This window comes from Protopterus annectens, chromosome 2.part1, assembly GCF_019279795.1.
Source record: "Protopterus annectens isolate FY-2018-M chromosome 2.part1, PAN1.0, whole genome shotgun sequence".
Lineage (NCBI taxonomy): Eukaryota > Metazoa > Chordata > Ceratodontiformes > Protopteridae > Protopterus > Protopterus annectens.
This window is the reverse complement of record NC_056729.1, coordinates 1,981,835,099-1,981,859,134: the sequence shown is the minus strand read 5'-3', so window position 1 is coordinate 1,981,859,134 and position 24,036 is coordinate 1,981,835,099.

Genomic DNA, 24,036 nt, shown 5'->3' with positions numbered 1-24,036 from the left:
CTTACCCCTGCACTTTCTTAGGTGCTGTAGTCTGTCCAGTTGTATCTCCCTGTTCCTTTCAATCTCTGCAGAGCTGGAGATAAAGGGAGATCATAATGAAAACATGCATGGTGCCATGCATTGGGTACATGGATAGGTAAATTATGTTATATGTAATGTACGGAGGTGGTGACCGTGTGTTAACTTCAGCTTCCGATCAGCCAAGGAGGTCAAGTTTTTGATAATTTAAGTCACTATAGTGGTGATGGCACTGTTCCTCCACACACGGTATGCCAGTTAAATGAGTGGCAGCTTTAGTTAAACTATTCCAGACATCAGACTTACATTGTGACCTGCTATATCCTGCCTGCAAGAACCTCACTTTGTACTGCTTATGGAGGATGTGCAGAAAAATCTTGGATTCCTCCTTACACTACCTCTTTGCTCTTAAAGGCACTACCATCATCTTCTCCAGCCATACTTGTCTTACTCTCAAGTATCTCAGGAAAAGTGGCAGGAAATTGAGGCTCAAATGACTTCTCCTGTGTTTCAGCCTTTGTACAAGGACAGGCACCAACAGGCACCTTATTTGCATTATGGAATGCCAAACAGTAAAATAAAAATAGTATATTGCATTATTATGGTTTCAATGGCATTTTAATGTGTGAAACATGGCTAATGTGTGCTCAGCAATGACTCCATTTTCAGATGGTTCCAGATAGAATGAACAACGGTTTTAACCTTCCATCTATACACTATGGATACCACCTACCATAATGTTGAACAAATGGGCAACATATGGAATACTTACTAACAGCTTACCAACAACTTTAATTAGGAAGTTAACATGTTATATTACAGTTATAAAATGTTCTTTGGATAAATTAATACTATTCAGTGTAATTTACCAGGGATCTCAGTTAAAAATTCAAGACTTAAATTTGCGACAGACCCTCTGAATGTGGGAATGTGTTGATCATTGTTTTTGAAACTTTAATTCAGGAACATTACTCATACTGAGGTTCATTCGAGAGATATGAAAATGACAATTTCCAAGCCCCTGTAATCTAGGCTTCTCATGTGTGTGCATCTGCATTTGCAGAGCATCATGTAGAACTCAACACGATGTTCAGCAGATTTACTCATTGTGCAAATTGAGTGATTCAAAAACAATAAAGAGCTGAGCCCTAATTACCACACTCATCATGCCCAATGGGGTAACCTACATGATAAAAGTGTGACTGGAACCAAAGATCATCATTGTTCTATGGACGATGAAAGCCTTTTTTGAATAGAGAAGTCTCCTACTGCAATCACTTTGTTGCTACATTATACCATTATGATATATGTTGTTCTTTTTAGACCTATTTATATGTGCAATCAAATAGGTTTGTGTGTGCTCTTGTGGTTCAGTTTTTCAGTGGATCTACATGTATTGGCTAAAGTTCTATGACGGGACACATTTAAAGTAGAATGCAGTCACATTAGTGTGGTTATATCAATTTTAAAGTGTGCCCTGCAGCATTGTAATGTTGTATACCTTACACATGTGTGATTATAGTTTAAGAATTCTATTAAGGTTATGGCAAATTATCATTATGCTGTTATGTTGTGTGTGTTTGTTAACTTGCAGTCATCTGCAGGTATTTTTGTGGTGGGTTGGTTGGGCTTAGGACACAATAATGCCTGACATTCGGGTTCATGATAGTTTTGTAGACACATGTATTTTACTGTCAGGCCCTACTAAAGCATAGCAGTCAGGCTATTATTTTAGTATGTCTGTTGGGATTTGTAACACCCATGTGAGATCACAGATGGTAATTCCAGTGTTTTCCATACCAACAGAAATATGTTGAAGAAACAGGCACAAAAAGTCACATTCATGCACAAGCCTGAGTGTAAAGAGATGGAAAATCAGGTGGTACTAAAGGCCCCCTGTCTGTGTGGTAGACAGCTCTTTGTTTACACCTCTGCCAGACATCTCTTCCATGACTGTGCCTAGCATGAAGTTTTCACCAATGCCAATGGCGTGGGTGGTCAGGATCAAAATTATGACATTGTCCACCATCAAGTGACAAATATGATACATACTACCATCCACAGAGCACAGGTCATGGGCCATCAACTGAACTATCCCCATGGAGACAGAGAAGTTCTTGGCCTCACTTAATAGTAGTACCACCTCAACAGGGTTTCACAGTGAGGTGTTGAATGCTGGAGCAAAGATGGATAAGTCCCAGAGAATTTCCACCGAAAATGCCCCAGATATGTAATCCTACTACCACTCTCTGGTCCTAATTTTACCTGTTAGTCACATTATAGATTATAAAATACCTGTCTCATTTGTGTCATTTGGATACATGGTTATACACCAATATTATATATGTTTATAGTTGTAATGATATTTTTAGCATATATCATTTTAGCATTAGGTCATACTTACACTGGATATGTTTCCTTTTTGTATATCCACTTAAGTGGTGGCACCAGCTTGGTGGAACTACCCATATCTGATTATGATGGTGAGGATGAGATGGCATAGTCAGGGGATGCAAAATGTGTGTGTTGGACACAAGGAGAGTGACCCTCACATTCCCTCCTCATACTATGTACACAGTCTCTATACCTGCATATACCCATGACACATTACCATCTGAGAGTGCACAGATTGAGGGTGACACTGTAGATCATGGAAGTGTGCTGTCTCCCTTAGAGGTATATATGAACCTGCCCCTAGAAGTCATGGTTGGGAGGATCCACATAGCGGGATGGTACCAGTGCTCATCAGAGGTGTAGTTACTACCCTCATGCTGAGGTTGGTGTGTCAGTAGCTGCCACCTAACATACATGCAGGGCCACTGTGAAGGCACAGACTAATTTCACCAGACCCTCAACAGAACTTGTGAGGGTGATCCAGGCTCAGCATGCTGCCATACATATGGGAATGCATGAACCATATGTGTGATTCATTGGATAGAACAAATCTCCCATGGGAATGTGTAGTATCTATTCTGGGTCATCAGTGAGGGGTGAGGGCCCATCCTCACTTACTGTCATCTGAGACTTCCTCGGATGTTATCAGACCTGGCCATGGTGAGTTAGAGCCCATTTCTCCAGCACTAGTATGTCCACTGCAACATCACTTATGGATGCCTGTACACCCAAGAGAGGGCATCCCTGTAATTCAGGTCATCATCATGCTGACACATTCTCTGACAGATGTCAGTGATGGTCAAATAGCATACCAGCATCTAGCCAATGTTGTGTGACAGCCAGTGCAAATACTGGCAGAGTTGGCTATTATAGTTAGGAGTGTGGACCAGAAGCTGAATCCTCTGTCTAGGAAGCCATGGAGCAGTGCTGCACCACAAGCAGAGGCTGTGCCCCTGCAGACACACACACACGCACACACACACACACACACACACACACACACACACACACACACATATACACACACACGCACACACACACACACACACACACATGTTACTGCAGCCCACAACACAACCCACACATCCCCAAACACTGACCTTTCCCATCAACCCCTCCATAACAGATCTGGCACTTCCCAAATAGCATGCTTTGTTTTATACACCTCATTGCTTCTATTTACACACATCCCTGTTAAAGAAATGCACTGCTGTACTCCTTCCCCACCTGTACAAATGATAACTGTGCCCTGCCCTTTGTACATTGTCACTTGGATTTCATATGTCTGATGCACAGAGTGGCCAGTCAATATATGGGTATGCTTAGCCTGGTGTTTTTATAAGCATTATTTTTCTGTATTTATCTGCTTAGCAAGCTCTTATATACTTATTGCCTCCCTTCTCCACTTATGCGAATGATGATAACTGTGCCCTGCCTTTTGTAGATTGTTACTTGGGTTATCTGTGTCTAATGCACAGCGTGGACAGCCAATGCATGGTTAAGCACACGTTTTACTTGGTATCTACCTGCTTAGCTGTTGTAAAATCATGGTGTAAGGTTTGCCTTGTAAAGTTATGCTGTAGAGTATCTCGGAGATACAGATTTATAATAGTTACAGCAACTCCTAACATTTCTCACTACTCTCAACTACCTGAAGATGAAATTTTCATTGTACAGAAATAAAATGTGGGCGCTGCATGACTGAGAGATATTTAACTGTTTCTCAACCCCCCCCCCCCCATTTTTTGCCTCATTATCACACGTCACTACACTATATAGTTATTCATGTATAATGTTATTTTGGCTGATTACATCATATATCAATGTGTATTGAATCATACATACCCCCACTTGTGCAAATTTGCTTAGAGAGAGGAGGTGAATGTTTATGAATTTGGCATCTTATTTTGCTTTCACCATTGTTAAATAGTTCACACAAAGTAGCACTGTTTCAGAAAAGAGGACTGACTTTGTTGGTACTAATAATATTCACAAATAATGAGTTGGCCAGTGATGCTAGAGAGATACTGTCTTTGTGTGCCTTAACCAAAATGTAGTGCATGAATCCCTACGATTACTCTCTGATATCAGGGGGGAAGATAAGCTTGTTAAGCACTTTTCTGATATATATATATATATATATATATATACATATGCGTGCGTGTGTGTGTGTGTGTGTGTGTGTGTGTGTGTGTGTGTGTGTGTGTGTGTGTGTGTGTAGTTTTCCCTGTGGTGCAAGGTGTAACTGCAGTGAGCTTACAGAACTGAAACAGGTGATGCAAGGTTGGGTTCACATCCAATCCAATATATATTTAGTGTGTGCTAGCCCTTGAAAACGGGTTGAAAATGCTTCAGGAACACAATGACTTACATGATTAATACATAATAAAAATATATGTCTTTGTGTTTTATTGGGATTAGTTTCCTTCTCAGATTACCCTTTTAAAAGGTTTTCCTTAATTAGGGCTTCGCATGGCACTTAGGAATAATTTAATAAAGATGTTTCTTGTTTAAAAAAAAAGAAGAGAGATGTGAAAATAAATTCTTACATGCTAGTTATTAATTAATTAATTAATTAATTAATTGATTAATTTATTTATTTTAAACAAATGACAGAGGCAATTTTATATATAATATATATATATATATATATATATATATATATATATATATATGTATAATTCTATATATATATATATATATATACACATATATATGGATTCACTTTAGATGCTTGAAATACTGAAATATTGAAATTCAGTATTTCGAGCCCATAAAGTGGAATCCTGAGAACAGTGAACGCTCAGAAGCATGAAATTCAAAACCTCGAATACCGGCGGTTTTGTATTTCACGCTTCTGAGGTTTTGCTGTGGTTATAGATTCAGGTAAGTGTGTGTGTGTTAAGGGTTTTGGGTAGGGGCTGTGGTGTGTGTCAGTGTGTTTTGTTGCTGTGATGTGTGTGTGCGAGGAGAATGTAGCATGTGTGGTGGTGTTTTGTGTGTGTTTGTATGTAGTGTGACCTCGGAGTGAGAATATTTAAGTAGGGAGGTGTGGGGGGTGCAGGGTGGCTTGCCCCCCTGCTTTTATGTAGTACAGAACTTGTGTTTCTGTCTGGGGAGGAAAGTGTGTGCGTGTGTGTGTGTGTGTGTGTGTGTGTGTGTGTGTGTGTGTGTGTGTGTGTGTGTGTGTGTGTGTGTGTGTGTGGAGTAGAAGTGGTGTGCGAGATTTTGAATTTCACGGTTCTGAGTTTTCGACTTTATAGATTTGAAATACTGGATTTTGATAGTTTAGTATTTTGAGGATATAAAGTGAATCTATATATATATATATATATATATATATATATATATATATATATATATATATGAAACAAACCATGTTGACATATTTTCACTCGCAAACATTATGCATTATGTGATGTCCCAATACTGGACCAGTAATTAAGGAGCCTCAATCATCGCCACTGACACATGTGGGGAACGTTTACTGGGAGGATAACAGGTAGACACATAGTATTTCCAGTTGCAACTCTCTGCATCAAGTGCAAAAAGAGACCACAGTCATTCCGGGGATGGATTCTTTCTCCACATCCCCAATATGACTCCTCATTGGCACATATATAGAGTTGAGTCCTTAGCCAGGGTACCAAGCCAAGTCCTCCAATACTTTCTCTGTCCAACCAGTGCTTCATGTTCCTCTCGAAGTAGCTGACACACACTCTTGGAGATTTGTTTTACACACACACACACACACACACACACACACACACACACACACACACACACACACACACACACACACACACACACACACACATCTAGGAAAGGCTGGCACAGGTTTAATAGCTATGCCCCCTTCTGCCCAGACTATAAGGTAGTTACCACTGCCACCAGAACCCCTCACCAGCTACTTTAAGGCCCTTCCAACGGTACCCAATATACTGAGTGAAATTAATATTAATACAATTGGTAGTTTGACCAAGAGCAAGGTTATTAGGAGTGGCCCACACAGTATTACCAAATAAATATGCAAGTACTCTCAAAACTTAAATATCTCTACAAAGATCAGTCACAATAAAAGGTTTAAATATATTTAATAATAAATAATAAAAGAACAAGACAATACCAAATATATATTCAGTGACATCGGAGTTCAAATCACATGAAACATTTAAAATGCCACTGCAGGACAGGCTCAGGCAAATAAAGAAAAGCAATATCTAAACCAAGCTTCCCTATATTCCTGACTGAATCTAAGAGAATTACTATACCCTAATAACTTACTTAACAGAGCAAGGCAGACGATGTGGTGAGTGGTCCTTCTTGTTGTAGTCAGGCCCAAGACAGAATACACCATCATATTCTTTCAGCTGTTCCCGTTAGGGGTCACCACAGCGGATCATCTGTTTCCATTTCTTCCTGTCCCCTGCATCATGCTCTTTCACACCAACCGCCTTCATGTCCTCTCTCAACACATCCATAAACCTTATCTTAGGCCTTCCTCTTTTCATCTTACCGGGCAGCTCCATCCTTAGCATCCTTTTCCCAATATACCCAGCATCCCTCCTCAGCACATGTCCAAACCAACGCAATCTCGCCTCTCTTGCTTTGTCTCCAACTGTCCAACCTGAGCTGACCCTCTAATATACTGATTCCTAATCCTGTCCATCCTAGTCACTCACAGTGCAAATCTTAACATCTTTAACTCTGCCACATCCAGCTCTGACTCCTGCCTTTTTGTCAATGCCACCATCTCCAACCCATATAACATAGTTGGCCTCACTACCCTCTTGTAGACCTTCTCTTTCATGCTTACTGGTACCTGTCTGTCACAAATCACTCCTGACACTCTTCTCCACCTATTCCACCCGGCCTGTACTCTCTTCTTCACCTCTCTTCTACACTCACCATTACTCTGAACTGTTGATCCCAAGTACTTAAACTCATTCACCTTTACCAACTCTACTCCCTGCATCCTCACCATTCCTCTACCAAATACACCAAATACCACAAAAAATAAGAGCCTCCATTACAGGAACCACAAAGACCCCAAGGATGATTAAGTCTCAGAAACGTTTATTCTGGTACCTCAGCTTTTCGCCTTCAAGGAATAATATATGAATAAAAACTACATCCCTATATACTCCAAATACAAAGCACACATTAGTTAATTAACCAATTAAATTTACACCAATTATACAATTATTCAAAGTGTTTCATCAGGGCAAAAACATTCTCATACTAAACAATGAAAAACTCACAATGTGAATGCAGAATATAACATTAAGCAGTAAGACCTCAATGATATAAAAATTCACTTTTAAGCTGTTAATAAATAAATCTTTTTACAAAGTGTAATTACTGTCCAAATTCATACCCCTAGGAAATAGGGTATGAAAATTAATGATCATTCTGCATTCTGATTTATCTAATTCTCTTTTTAAATTTCCCCCATTGACTGACGGTCATGCTAACACATTAAAGGACAGACTATTTGCTGACCCCTCATGTTTGGACATAAAGTCAGCCACAACAGGGCTCTCGATCTTGTGCCTCCTGATGCCTTCCAGTTGTTCCAAAATATGTGTTTTAACCTTTCTGGTTGTTTGTCCAGTGTACCAGCAAGTATCAGTACATCCACAGCCAATAATATAAATTACACCACAAGAGTTACAGTTATAGTGTTCTGTGGCTGAGTACAACTTCCCTTTGATTTTAACCCCATTCAAATTCCTGACATGTCCACACACAGAACAATTACCACATTGATAAGCTCCCACTCTACCCCCTACCACCTTTTTAGAAATATGTTTAAGTAACTCTTTTAAGTTGCTATATCTGCCGTAAGAAAAAATGATATGTTTAGGAAAAAAAAAAAACACTGATGTATCTTCATAAACTACATTCCAAACTTGTTTGACAACTCTTTTCAATAAAAGAGAAAACTGCGAATAACTAATGACAAAAAATATTTTCTCCAGACCTTCATCATTTGTCGAATTATAATGAGCAGCCCTGAAGCCATGATGTCCCCCTCCTTGCACTTTCTGTCTAGCCTTAAGGAGAATGTGATCTGTATAACCACCAGTACTCAACCATTCAAAAACTTCATCCAGATACATATCCCTTAACTCCACCTCAAAGGTGTTACAAAAAACTCTTCTAAATTCCCCATATGGAAAAGATTCAATTAAATGGGGGGATGCATGCTATCTGCATTTAAGAAACTATTTTACAAAAGTAAGTTTCCTAAAGGGCTTATGTTGTACTTTATTCATTTCATTAATGTAGAACTCCACATCCAAAAAGGCAATACTTTTAGGGTCAACATTCCAAGTGAATTTTAACCCATGGGCAATATTGTTCACAAGAAGCATGAAAGTCACAAAACCGTCTTGTTTACTCTTGCAGATAAAAATCAAACCATCAATGTATCTCTTATAGTAAATAACATTATTCACAAAATATTCATTCAGAAGCATAAACTGCCTCTCGAAATCCCCCATGTACATGATAGCATATGACGGGGCAAAAGCTGCCCCCATAGCTGTTTCCTTCAATTGCAAAAAGAAATCATCCTTCCATTTAAAGTAATTATGAGTTAAACAAAATTCCAAAAAAAGCCAACAAAAAAGATGTACAGGGTCCCTCCCCCATGACTCTGGCCACAGCTTCCATTCCCCATCATTTCTCCATGTTCGTATATAGAGTTGGGAGGGTGGCCTAATGGTTAAGGTGTTAGTCTTACAAGGGATAATTGGCTAGGCTTAAAATGGCTCGCAAGAGAAGTTAGCTTAGTATGAACCTAGAACATTGACAGCAACAGTAGCCCAAAAATAATCTTGTCTCCACTCCAAATTACACAAATCCTTACATACTTCCTGAGTGTTCTTAATATGAGAAGGAATAAAGTTTAAATATTTTTAAGATGTAAATCCAAAAATAGATTAACATGCTCTAAGCAGGACCCAATACCAGTAATAATGGGTTTACCAGTGAGGTTAGTTAGACTTTTGCGAACTTTGGGAATGGCATAAAAAAGGGATCCATAGCATCCTGAATAACCAATTTTTTAACATCTTTAGGTCGCAAAAAAAACTAATCTTTCCCCTCGTTCCAAAAGTTCACATAGTTCTTGACTGTAATGTTTGACTGAGTTGTGCTGCAATTTACCATAATAAGCTTCCTCAAAAAGAATGTGGTGAACCATTGCATCACCACCCAATTGCCCCCCTTATCAGCAGGTTTGAAAATGACATTTCCCAAATTTCGTCATAAACCCTGTAAAGCTGACCATTCCTCCTTACTTAGATTATAAGAATTAAATTGTTTTACAAAGGGCCCAAACCTACGCTCTACCATTTTACATAGTGTGTTCTCAAAAACATTCACAGCATTAGAATGCCTGAGGGCATAAAAGTGTTAGAAGAAGGTAAATCAGGCAGAGCTAACTATCCATAACCTGTAACAAACCTTTCTGAATTATGAGATGACTCATAGTCAACATTGTCAACATTATCAACACTATCATATGCATCTGAAATAACATCATCACTACTTAAACACTGAAAAAAACATTTCAGTTTCATGTACACTTAAATAAAACAAACTGTCTTCATGTGAATCAAGTCCATCTATGTGCTCCTCTTGAGAATTAGTACATAATGAAGTATTATGTTTGTGAAAAAAAAACTCTCAAATTTATTTTACGACAACATTTTTTAACATCTAAAATGATGTCAGCCAGTGAAGGAATTCTAGTGGAAACGGATTTCGTCCCTCTTAACAGTACATTTTCTGAGTTCTCTGTAATGTCCATGCTCAACAGATTAATAATTTGTAACATTTAATTATTCATATTAAAGCTAGTACAATTGCTAGTGCAATTGGAATCAGAAAAATTATCAAGAATATTCTCAGTCAAAGTTTCAGTTAAAGTGTGCTCCGTAAGTCTCTGAGTGTTAACATGAAATCTTACTTTTTGTTGCCATTTCCCAACATTCTCTTCGATCGAACTTAAGCTAGCTGGGACATTTGTTGAGTTGGTGCCATTTTTTTTGATGTAGAGTTATGAGAAGAATCCTCGGTACCAATTTCCTCAAAGGAAACACTTTTCCTGCTAATGCCTGTGTCCCATGAAGACACCGAACAGTCATGAGGTCTCAGACATACATCTTCCAAATCTAGGTTTACTGAAACATCCCTTATGCTGCCAAGAGTAAACCATCTCATTTTCAAAGTCCCTCATGTCTCTTAACAATTTACTTTTCTTCTGCTCCAAGACATTCTGCTCGACTTTCTGGACCTTGGCATTAACTTCATTGAACATTTTTTGGTATTTTTGGTGAGACACCTCCGAAATTAATTTATCTTGTAATTCGGCGATCTCCCCCCACAGTTTACCCATTTTTCTGTATTCATCTGCTTAGCAAGCTCTTATATACTTATGGTCTCCCTTCTCCACTTATGCAAATGATAACTGTGCCCTGCCTTGTGTAGATTGCTACTTGGGTTACCTGTGTCTAATGCACAGTGTGGACAGGTGATTTATAGTATTATCAAAACCTGTAACATGCTACAATACGCAGGTGTTCTACAGCCTTCAGAATTTCGTGCATAGCTACTTTATGCTATAAAATGGTAGCTGTTATTAATTTATTTATAGACCTAGCTCATTGTGGCTATGTTGACCTGTTAGGCAGTTATCTTGCATGACATTATTAATAGATTTTACGCTATAAAGCTACAGTAATTATTGGCTGCATGCAAGACTCAACCTATGCTTCCTTTTATCTGCAGTTAAGTGCCTACCTGTACAGTCCAACAATTGTCTGGGGATAGTTTGCTGTTGTTTTTCTCTGTTGCCTTATTGTAGTCGACCATCCTCTTTATATGTGTTCTGCGTCTTGTGAGAAAAAGGGCAAGGCTCACTTATTAGAAACCATAAATAACAAAACATGAAAACGTAAGAGCTCTCTTTATTTGCTAATTCATGGCCAAGTGAGGGTACCTTCATAGCTTAAAAACTGAAACAGTGGTAAAGAAGAGTGTCTGTGCTTAGTATTACTCAAACACGTGAAATCACACAAGATGAAAGACACAAAGAGTACGTACAGTAAGAGCAAATGTCAGTACCAGATGGACTAGCTATTACCTCCTTCCATCAGATAAATAATGATTTTGTTTTATTTTGAAGAGCTCATCTCTACACTTCTGTGGATTCTTCGATAAATACTAGTTTACTAGTAACTTAGCAGAGTATCACTTGTCACTTTTGGCAAAGCAACAGTCACTTGTAATTTGTGTACTTTTTTCCTTCAGTACTAAATCAGATGAAAAGCAGTACTTCAATATGTTTTTGTACTTAGAATGGATAAGAAAATACTGCAGAATGTTCTATTTCAACCAAAAGTAATAGTGAGAATCAATCAGAACTTCTAAACCAGCACATGGGTATAATAATTTAATGTAAGCTGTATTCTAACAATATTCAGAATTATAATTAGTGTGTGTGTGTGCGTGTGTGTGCGTGTGTGTGTGTGTGTGTGTGTGTGTGTGTGTGTGTGTGTGCACGCTTTATTCTAAGATGCATAGCTCATTGGCAGTTCACGTAAAACAGTGTGTTTGTTTATACTGTCATAATACTTAGATGCCACAAATAAGTATTGTTTCTGCAAATACAAAAGACAGTGATTAATGACTGTTCTCTATAGAACAACAGCAGACTTATGTAAAATTATATCCTTTATTACAAAACAGCTGCACAAAAAATAAATGGTGTAATCCCAGTCATAAAACCTGTTGTAGTAGCTGGGAGTCACAATCATGTAGAAGATATATGATAACACTATCTTACACAACCTCTGGTACATACCACATCTGGAATCTGTAGTGTCTTTTTGTTTAACTTAAGCATTTATACGCATCCTACATAAGAAAAGTACAGCTTTATAAAGAGAGCAAATCTTAGAATACAGACCTTAGCATCTATATTTGCATAAACCAGAGCACATAATAAAATGAAGTGCATAAAGTATTAGAATAGACTAGAACAAACTACAGCAAGACTGACATAGAAAAAAGTGAAGAACAGACCAGAATAAAATAATTTTATTTATTTACTCTTTTAGCCAGTAAAAAATAAGAAATGGCATGTTGGTCCACTAACAGAAAACATAGAAACACTGGAACACAGTTGTGATGCAATACATTTTATTAGACCGACACAGGTTTTGCATTGATTTGAACCTTAGTGCTAGCAAGAGTCCTTCATCTGGATAACCTAGGCACAATTGGAAATTTAAGCACTGCATCTGACATCATAAATGACAGGTTCATACATGTCTGAAAGCTTTAGTAATTGCAAAAAGGTGTGTTCACTGAAGCTTTTTGTTGGAAAGGTAACTGCATTTGCTAGGAGTTTGATATCTCCTGCTTCTGGGTCTCCTAATATGTCTTAGGCTTTCCAAGAAAGTATGTTTGCAGTGCATGTTTTATTTATGTTGCAGTTTGCTGTCTTCATCCATCCTTTCAGTGTGAGAGGGTATAATACTTTGTCTACAATGTCATGACAGGATACGTGTTTCTGTGGGGGCAGGGTAATAAAACTTCAATGTATTTATTATTCCAGGAACACTATCCATGCATACCTGTAGTCCATCCACAAATGTCTTTAATGGATACTAATGTGACACTTATCTGGGGCATGTATAACTTATTAACTACGACACATGCTATACTACATATGCTGTGATACCCATGGATGTTTGGGTGGGCCTTGCTAATTACTATTTAATACACCTGATGGAGGATACCTGAGTGGAAAGCAACATTCTCCTGCAAGAGGATGTGAATATTTACATGTTACTTTTGTGGATCTGATACTGTGAGAAGTGAGTGTTTAGACAAGCTTGTAAGAGGAATTGTAAACAGTATGCATCCATCAGCAACACGAAGGCTACACATAGCTCTGCCTGGGTATCTACACAACACACTTTTTTTTATGTTCGAGTTTTTGGTCTGTTTGATATTTTTTTCAAGTTTCCAAAAAGTCAGTCATCTGACATAGAAACAATGCAGGTCCAGAAAAAAATCTCTGCAGTGATACACAAGACCTAAGGGTATGTTCACCCAGAGGGATGTGTAACATGTATGATACATGTAGAATACTGTCAGAGTCCATTAGATATAGTCCCCTTGTGGATTACACATTTTAAATATTTTTTTGCAAGTTGTGTCTGGTAAGACCTAGTACACAATACCTGCCGGTTCATGACCATGACTGGTAAGATGTAAGCAATAGCATCATTGCCATTAGTGGCCAGAACAGGATGTATGATCTGCCCAGCTGGCATAAGAGCAGAAAACAGTGGAAGGCAAATCCCTGTCCAAACCACTATTAACAGGGATGGAGGTGCTTGTGGCATTTCTGCACAGGAGCCTGAGCAATTGCACAAACCACTGTGAAGTCCTGGATCTTGAACTAGATATCAGCTGACCATAATATCTGTTGGAGATGCTACAGATGGATATTTCTTGACATGAACATGTATCTGCCATAATAAGTAAATATCTGGTTTAGTAAAACATGCAAGCATAGCCACTTTTTTCACAGAAACATCAATGCTGAAGGTGAAGAGACCACTGGCACATGGTACCTCACCTGTTAGTTTCCATATCACTATATTAAGTTGTATATATTCATTCACAGGGCTTAGGTACTGGTGATTTGTTCTGGTGTTTTCACAAGTGGAGTGATATCAAGGTTATCCACTGTGCATATATACCTGCATGATATCAGGGTTTTGTCCAGCTCTCATAATGATGACAGCCAAATCCCAGCAGGGGTCACAGTGTCAATGTTGGACACTGGCATGTGCAACATCCACATCCCCATCCCATTCTTCAGACATAGCCGTCTGTGACTATGGAACAAATCCAACAATCACAGGAATGCACACAAAGACAGGAAGACAGCAAAGGATAAATTCAACTTGTGGTACACTCCACCCTGGTTGCTACAAAGTCCACTGACAAAGTGGAACACATAAATGGACATCATGACATTCGCTGAGATGAGCACACCATGACTGCAACACAGAATATATGTGGGGCCATAATATAGGGACAGGCTGACAACAACATAGTATCTGCTGAGATAATAGGAATTTAAAATATAAGGACTCACTAAATATGGAGACTGATCAAAAATATGGACTTATATAGACTACGTTTGACATTGCCATGTCTCAAAATATTCCCTTTTCCCTGGGGTATGGCCAACTCAGAGTTGTTACATATAGGCTCAGGGGGTGTTGGGGGGCTTGCTTACTAAATTAGGGGTATCTCCTGCAAAAAAACACATTTAAAGGAGAAGAATGATGTTCAATATTCACTCTTCTCTTGTATTTTCAAAGTTTTTGTTTGGTGTTTCAGGACTTAGCATCATGAGCCTTGACATTTCAATAGGGAACTGTTGAGTTAAGAGGGGTAGCACTTGATCATCATGATGACATCTGGGAGTACATGGGCCACATGTGCAACATCATGGACATGTGGTACAGGGAGTCTGCTAGCAGCAGGTGTCACTGTGTGGCCAGACATAATGGCTAATGTACTGCCTGTGGCCGGTTCACTTCTGTCTCCAGTGGCAATGGGTACCATGCAAAGTGTTGACCACAGTCAAGTACACATAGTGCCACTATTACCATTCCACCATCCAGTGTTGAGGGAAGCATGTTGCCACATGGATATCCACAGAGGTGAAGCATCCATGATGAGTCCACAAATGGTATGGGACACCACTGATGTTCTCTCATAATTTTCAGCTGTCCCATTTCTCCTTGTAATACAGTTTTTTTTTTCACTTAAAATAACAGGATGCCACAACTCTGTGAGTGACCCTTTTATATTATAATTTCTAGGGTTCAGTTTACTGTCCATCTGCAACCTCATCAGTCTATGGCATCACTGACACTTGTGAAATAATGCTGTCAATTACCCCACAGTCATACGTAAGAGGTACAAATCTTGAGACTCCTGGATGAGAAGTTGACAGAAAAATAAATCTCAATTGGATGGGAGTAAGTGTGCAGCTTACCTTTAACAGTCATGAGAATTTTACATTCTGCTTTCTTTATGGTAGAATTGTGAATGTCTAGTAGTACAAATTGTGACAGCAGCTGAATGTTATACACTGTTACAAGCACAAAGGTGACAGCCTGCACATAGCTCTCACTTGGCTTACTTTACTACCTTATAAAAAGAATTAACAAAGGAAGTTTCCTTGTAATAACAGCTGAATGTTAATCACAGGGCTGCAGGCATGCACCTGCAAACTTGTTATGCTTTCCATAAGATATTAAAGTAAAACGGGGTGGTTTCCTTTCAATTAAAGTAATGCTGATGGATAGATGCAGGTAATATTTTGCATTATTTTGTCATTTGCTATTTTTAAACTTTTTAAACTTGTGTTCTTGAGTATTTCTGAATGGTAGTATAAATACTGGATGTTGGAGGGGCTATGATTTAAGATATGCAAATTGCCTGCTGATTAATAAATTTCAGGTGGCTTTGTCTAGATTTTTTATGTCTGCAGGTTGAGATATGTGTCCCCAGAGCACTCTATCCTCATGGCATGGTCTAGATTATGCCTGCGTCCCTTGCAGGGGAGGGTGCTCCCATGGACTGGGATGTGCACAGTCTACACACACATCTCCTGTGGGTGCCCTGGACCTGTGCATCATATCTCGTCACAGACCTGCAACATCTGCTGAGGTTGTGTCCCAGAAAACAGTCAGATGACTGCATTGCCTTCCTACACACACACACACACACACACACACACACACACACACACACACACACACACACACACACACACACACACACACACACACAGAGAGCAATGGAGCTATGACAGAGTGCCTGTGGTGCAAGTCATCCTGTATTCCCTACAGCAGTTGTACTTCCTCATACAAGCCATGCAGCACACTCCTATCGCTAATGAGGTGTGTGGTATCTGTCTCTGCCTGGATCACTGACCTGCACATCTGCTTATTGATGGCAGGTGTGTTAACTGGGTCAGGAAATGGCCTGGAGTCATGGTGGTGATAGTCATCTACATACTTCCCCCTTTTTTGGGGTGTCTTGCACACATTGAAAGCAGTGCAGCTTATGGATGCCATCTGTATTTTTTGGTGGGGGTTAACATGGTCATGCTGGATATCCAGTGTTAAACACAAGCAGTGCCTGAGGTTCAACCTGCCCTTCTACCATCACCTCATATACAAGGGATGTGTGCCATCCAACTGTGTTGTTTGCATGCTGCCATAATCTACATCATCCACAGGTAACCTGATGACCTCAGGTTTATGCTGACCTATTGTGTTGGATCCTTCATTAGTGGAATTGTGAAAACATAAAGATGGTACATATGCCTCACCCCTCACTCTGTGGCACACAGACTATTCCAGGCCACTTATGTGAACAGCATAGGCTCACATCAACCTTTTGGTGCAAGTAGTCACATTATCATCCCTGATGTATATATGTTCTGCTGAATAACTCCTTCACATTTTTGGGACAATACACAAATGGTGCACCTCCTACAGACACTAGGGCAGTCATCACCACCACGAATCTTACATCCATGCCACTGGCCACTACTAGGTATATAGATCTTCTCACTTGCCACAGGCAGGGTTACCTAGAACTCTTCTACCTATGTGAGCTGCTTCTGTGTTGGTGGCCCACCACCAGTGGTGGACCTGTCCTAGGCTATGTGTTATGCCTTGATCTAGGCATGTAGTATCATAACTGTGACCCTGCAAAGCACCTGTACAACTATCCTGTTGTGGTCTCACATAGCATCCTGTCACACCTTGTCTGGGAAGGCCTTGTCCCTTTCACTTTTTCCTGGACATGTATCCATAGCCTCCCACAGCACCCTGGCACATCTGATACCAGAAAACCTTGTCTATTTTATTAACAGGCTAATAAAGTCTCATGATAGCCTCATAAAGGCAAACATTGCCAATAATCAAAGTGTAAACCACTATACACACCAGTCTATTTCATGGACATGATGAAGCTGAGGCAAAAGTATTTTCTAAACTCTAGTTCTATAAGGTAACTCATGATATGTTGTCATGTTTTGTTTGTTAAAAATAAAAATGAAAACCTTTTAACTAAGAATGAGGTTTCACAGGCTGCCGAGTTGGTAAACTCTCATGGGTCTTTCAAATAAGGGACTAACCTCTAAGCTTTGGGATTGGCTCCTTGTTTTTCCATCTCTCAGATTTTCCTCCAATCAGCTCCAGTGGAAAACTCATCTATCCATCTACTTAACTGAATAATCTACTTGAAACTTCAACAAGGCGTCTTTATTCCTTCCACAGAGTGGGTATTTGAGAGAGTCTCCTAGATTTGCTAAAGTTATTTTATCTGGCCTAATCCTTTATACTTTGCTTCTTGTTAGTCCTATCACCCTCAAAGTCACAGGTGGGTTACCAGACCTGACGTGATCTTTCTGGATTGCATGTGTTTTCTGTTCATCCTTGGCACCCTCAAGGAGTTATCTACTCGAGGGATTAATTTTAAGGAGACCATCAGTGATATGGAAACAGATCATTTGAGACATAAAAACCCTCTGTAGACATCTACCTGAGTAAACATAACCCAGCACACTGGACATGATGACCATGCAGATGGCTCTCCAAGAGACAATATCCAACATGATCCTACAGACAACTTTCTCCCCCTCGAGAAAGAACCAAAAATACTGAAAAGACTATACTGGGAAAACGTTTACCTCAGTGCTTCCACACAGCTAATGTATTCAAGTTGTAACAGAGGTGTATGAAAAGGACAGGAGTGTATTACCAGGAGGGACAGAAGTTGTAGGAAAGTTACTTGATCTAACACTTAGAACAACTGCTTCATGTTTAACAATAAATTGTATGAGTACACGACTGGAATAGCTATGGGAGTGACCATGGCCCCATGTCTGGCCAATGTGACTCTTGGAAAATAGAAGGAGGAGACAATATACCAAAGCCCCTATTTTGAAATGATGAAATACTATTCCATTTCATTGATGATATCTTTATCATCTCAGACAGGGTGAGGCCACACCGAATGTCTTTTACAACCATATCAGTAATTCCACTAACTTCCTGAGATCCACAGTCACTCACAGCAAGTCCTCACTCAACTTTTTAGATATAACCATCTGTAAGGAGACTGAAAACACGTCTTTCCAATAGCCTGTTCAGAAAACCAACCAGGGTTAATATGCTGCTGCATAAAACATGCATTCTTAGATCACTAAGTGAAATTTTATAAAATCTCAGGGGATGAGAATTGCATGTGTTCCAAAAAGCTTTGAGATTTCATCACAAATCTAATCAGGGTATGCCAAGGCTTCCTAGCTAAAACATACAGCAACAGATTACTGAATTCCATTCTCAACCACATCAAAACTTTAAAGGAGTCAGAGGACCCAAATTTAAGCTGCTGCCCCCCCCCCCCACACCCTGGGACACTCCAAAGACTCAACAGAAACCAACACCAGGATCCACAGGAGTACAAAAGAAAAAGAAGCATGGCACTCAGTTTTATAGTACATTACAAAACATCACAAACTTTTTGACTGACAACTGGGTGGTGATGACAGATAATATACAATTGGAAAAACTGTTAGGACCCCATCATTGTTTTATTTTCAAGATAGCCAGGAACATTAGGGACTGGGTAGAGTGCAAATTCAGACTAGAGGAGAACATAAGGCCCAGTTTTTTACAGTTACTGCAAATATGAGAGCAACATGGACTACTTATTTTGACCAGTACTCAGGAAAAAAATGAACAGCACTTGTTCTGATAGGTACAACATTGCTTTTGTGATATACCATGAACAGTGTTATGGATGCAGTTTTTTGTTTTGTTTTGTTTTTGGTTTTTTTTTTTTTTTTTTTGTAGGGAAAACTGTGAGCAAGTTCAAAATCAGACTGGCATACCACCTGTCTGACATCAGACACTGGATCCTCAAAAAACAGCTAGTAAAGCACAGACATGAATTCCTAGACCATGGAGGTTTCTACTTCCACATCATGGAGAAGCTCAGTATGGGTCTACCTGAAGCAAACAAAAATGCCATTCTTGAAAAATGGAACTAAACTGGCAGATCAGGCTGTACATCCACCACTGCCCTGGTCTAAACTCAAAAATTTCCATTAAAAGTGTACTTGCATTCAGGAAACTAAACCATAAATCGTATACTGTTTAACCCAGGATTTGATTCTGCTGTTAATATGAAAAAAGCCAATCATGAAATTAGATCTGTAGATAACTGCATCTATTGTTTATCTGGTGAACTAGTAACACAGGAAACAAGTCACTCTGTTTATTTTTATTTTTCTTTTCTTTTCTTTTTTTGTAATTTCAAAATATGTACAACTCTAAACAATAACTGTCTGGAGTTTGCAAATGCTTTTTACCTCATGATATGTACAAACTTCAACAGCAAATTTCAGTTATTTGAAAATGTTTTCTAGTACTCTTTTGGGACTTGGGCTTTCCTTTTTGTTGTTAGGAGTCAGAAAAGGGGGCCAAACACTAGCCTTCCAGTTGGATTGACAGCCCACACCCATACAGATTGCATCACCTTCTTACTTCATCTAAACCCTCTCTGGACCCCGTGGCACCACCTCATCTTTCAGGAGAATGTTAACTGCCCTTCCACCTGATCTCTCCCAGTTTCTAGCCATTTATCTAGCCCTCCTTTGTACTGACCTCAGCACCTGGAACCTGAAGAGAGGAAGAACATGAACAAAAGAGCCCTGTCTTCACTATCTGGAGCCTGAAGAGAGGAAGAATCTGAACAGAAGAGCCCTCACTAACTGCTAGGCCCAGGAAGAGGATTGATAGTGAAGACCCCAGACTGGAACATCATAGGACCATGCTCTGAAACTGTAGATACCCCATAGCAACCAGGTATAGGTAGTTTAGCCACTTGGCCTGCATTTAACAACATTTCTATAATTTACAGTTCAGTGAACATTGTTATCCCAAAGCCCCACTCCACACTGCTGTATTCTTTATACCACAGTTACAGTTTGACTATGCTCAAAGAAGATCTGAGATACTTATTTTTATTAAAGGTTTTGTATACTCTGCAATTCACTGCTTGATGGATTTTTATTAAAAGGGTGCAAAAAGCCTAATCAAAAGGTTCTGAGGTCTCAGAGTTTACTAATATTTTTCCTCATACTTGTGCACTTCAATGAGCACTTTAGAAATGAGCATTGTGACTTGTTTCTACTGTAAGCTATTTCTCTGGATGCAGGTATTTTTCAAAAAATGGGAGTCACCTAATGTGGATCTAAATCAGGGGTGGCCCATGCTATTGGACTGCAGGACTGCAGCCCCCCCCAGCTGTAAAAGAAAGAAGAAAGAAAGAAAGAAAGAAAGAAAGAAAGAAAGAAAGAAAGAAAGAAAGAAAGAAAGAAAATAAAAAAATACGAAGAAAGAAAATAAAATAAAAGTGGACAAAAATCGTGGACCTTCGCCCATGCACACTCGCAGCATTTCCAACATCTAGACTGTTGCTGAGCTCCGGACTGATTCAGCAGCAGTCCTGATTGGAAACACAGCAGTCAAGAGCATCCCAGAAGTCTATGCAGTTAGTTACAACTGCATAGACTAGAAAGGGATCAGACTGCAACGTCTGCAGGCTGGCCGGTTTTCACAGGGATGCAGGAAGGAAGGACTTATTGGGGATGTACTTTGCAGCTATACAGCAACAGAGGGACTTCACCACGAGATCAGGGACGAAGCTTGGAAGGCCCAAGTAAGTATTGCAGATGATATGTGTGTGTGTGTGTGTGTGTGTGTGTGTGTGTGTGTGTGTGTGTGTGTGTGTTGTTACAAGTTAAGTCACTCAGATCAGCAAAACCCAGTAGCAGCCAACTGCATTTAAGCAAAAAAATGTTCAGTTCTTAGATGTCTCAACCCAGCTGGCCATTAGTGTAGAAGCCGCATTGAATATTTATTACCTATCAAAGCATGTTTTCATATAGAAAAAAAAAGATTGACTGCAAACAAATACAAAAGATGAGTAGTACAATTAATGTAAGAAGCATAACGTATTTTGAATACTTGAAAATATAGCAGGTCTCCCTAAACAAAAGTAATAACATGGCATAAACCCCAAAAATGTATGCATGCAAGTTTGATTTGTTGATGAAATGTTGGTGAAACTATCAGCTCTGCCACTCAGAACAGTTTTATGTACTCAGAGTACAACGAAGGACCAGACATATACTGCTCCAAGAAACAATATTCATTTCCAACTTCTGCAAGTACATTGTGCACTAAATTACACTTATGAAAATTTAGAATATAGTATGGTCAAATATATTTCATTACCAAGCTTGTCATCCGAATGTTCCTGGTGTGATTATATGTCTGGAAAGATAGAATGTGAAGGAAATATCCTGTTCTCCCATCTCAAAGCAATCTGGCATATGTCAGGAAACATTCTTTTGATCCTGTAGTGGAAGAGACCCAGTCTGCACCTAAGAAATCACAGTACCTGCCGAACCTATAGCTGTGTGTGTGTGTGTGTGCGTACTGCCCCAGTTGCTACATACTGATGGCTAGAGAGAACACATGGTGGTGGGTACAGAATAACTCAGGCTTGAACCCTGTACCTTGGGAGCAGGTGGCAAGGGCCTGAATTCCCTACTCACCACCATTTGTAAAAAAAAAAAAAAAATGCAGATTTTTGCCTCATATTTGTTCTGTTCTGTTCCTCATAAAATCTGTGGTTTCTGTATTTTTGTTTCCGTGCAGTCATTAGTGTAATGGTACACTTGTAGCATTGTTGCCTGACAGCTACAGGCTCTCTGGTTTGATTCTTGGCTGGGGTGCCTTCTGTGTGGAGTCTGCATGTTTTCCCATCTTACAAAGATATATGTCTGGAGTGTTTCTCCCTGGGCCTCTGCTGAAAATTGGCTTTTGTTCCAAGTCAGACTTTCCTGGTTAACAAATATTAAATATATAAAAATAAGAGGCATTTGAATTTCATATTCTTCAGAAAGTACATGGTAACACAAAACCTTTTATTCTTGCAATTTTCTAAGTGTATAACATGGATATTTGAAATTTGTCCCTATTTTTGGGACTGTATTCCCCCATTATTGGCTTTGTCCAGGTTTTTTGTGCTAAGGTTAAGAGCTATGGTGAGAACTGAATTCACTGAATATGTTTGGGGGCTGTATTCCCCCATTACTGGCTTTGTCCGCGTGTTTTTTGCTAAGAGGTTGAGAGCTATGGTGAGAACTGAATCACTGAATATGTTTGGGGGCTGCATTCCCCCATTACTGGCTTTGTCCACGTGTTTTTTGCTAAGAGGTTGAAAGCTATGGTGAGAACTGAATCACTGAATATGTTTGGGGGCTGTATTCCCCCATTATTGGCTTTGCTCAGGTGTTTTGTGCTAAGAGGTTGACAGCTATGGTGAGAACTGAATTCACTAAATGGTAGACATTTAAGTTTTAGTCTTTCTGTTTTTCAAACAGCAGATTATTTGGCATAGTGGTATGTTGTTCTGATTGTTTTGCACAGGGTCCTGGGTTCAATATTTGGCAGTGAACTGTATGATAGTAACACAGCATTTTATTCTAGCAACTTTCCAACATTATACAAGCAATGTTTAAAATGTGTCCCTGGTTCTTGGGATTTTGTCCCCCCCCCATAAATGCTGGCTTTTTCAAGATTTCTTGTGCTGCAAAGTTCAGAAATACAGCTGAGTGTCGAGTAGATTTTACAAGAAACTGAGAGCTGCAGGGGAACAAAAGTCTAGTGCTGATTATGCTGAGTCAGTTTGCATTGCTAATAGCACAACAGGTAGTATACTTGCTTTTGATACAGAAGGCTGTGGGTTCTACTCTCACAGTAGTTAGATGCATTGCTGATACTGTACTGTGTTATAAAGGGGGTGGATGCTGCAGTCCTCTTTGGTGAAGATACCTAGTAACTATGAACCTATTATCAGTTTGCCATCCATTCCCTATTGCAATATTACTAGCTTATCATTTTTTAATGCAACATAGGCATGTTATTCCTCAAGGGCAAAAGGCACTTTATTTGTAGATGAAACAATGAAATATAAGTTTTTTGCTAGCAGCAACTTCCTCATTAGTTATAGATTTATTTAATGTGGAATTATTTAGATGACTTTTACTTCTTCAGATTTTGTGCATATTTACTGATACTGATGGACTGTAGAAGTTTGAGTAGACTTTTATGATGGAAATGTTCTGAACTGGGCAGTTTTGTCATTATTGGTGCATGCATTTTGTTTCATTGTTTACTGGAAAAATGTTCAAACGATAAATTTAAAATGTCGTCTAACAACTGTACTGTATTGTACAAGGAATATAATTTAATATAATCAGGAAGGTGTATCAAAGAGTTTGTGTATGTTTCGTGTGCAAGGGACCTATGATTTGAAAACAGCCCAAAGTTAATCTTTATCTGCCACTGGCAAACTGTATTTTCTTTGAATGTGGGTTTTAATGCTGTTTCAATGAATGTGAGTTTCAAGGACAGAGAAGTTTTA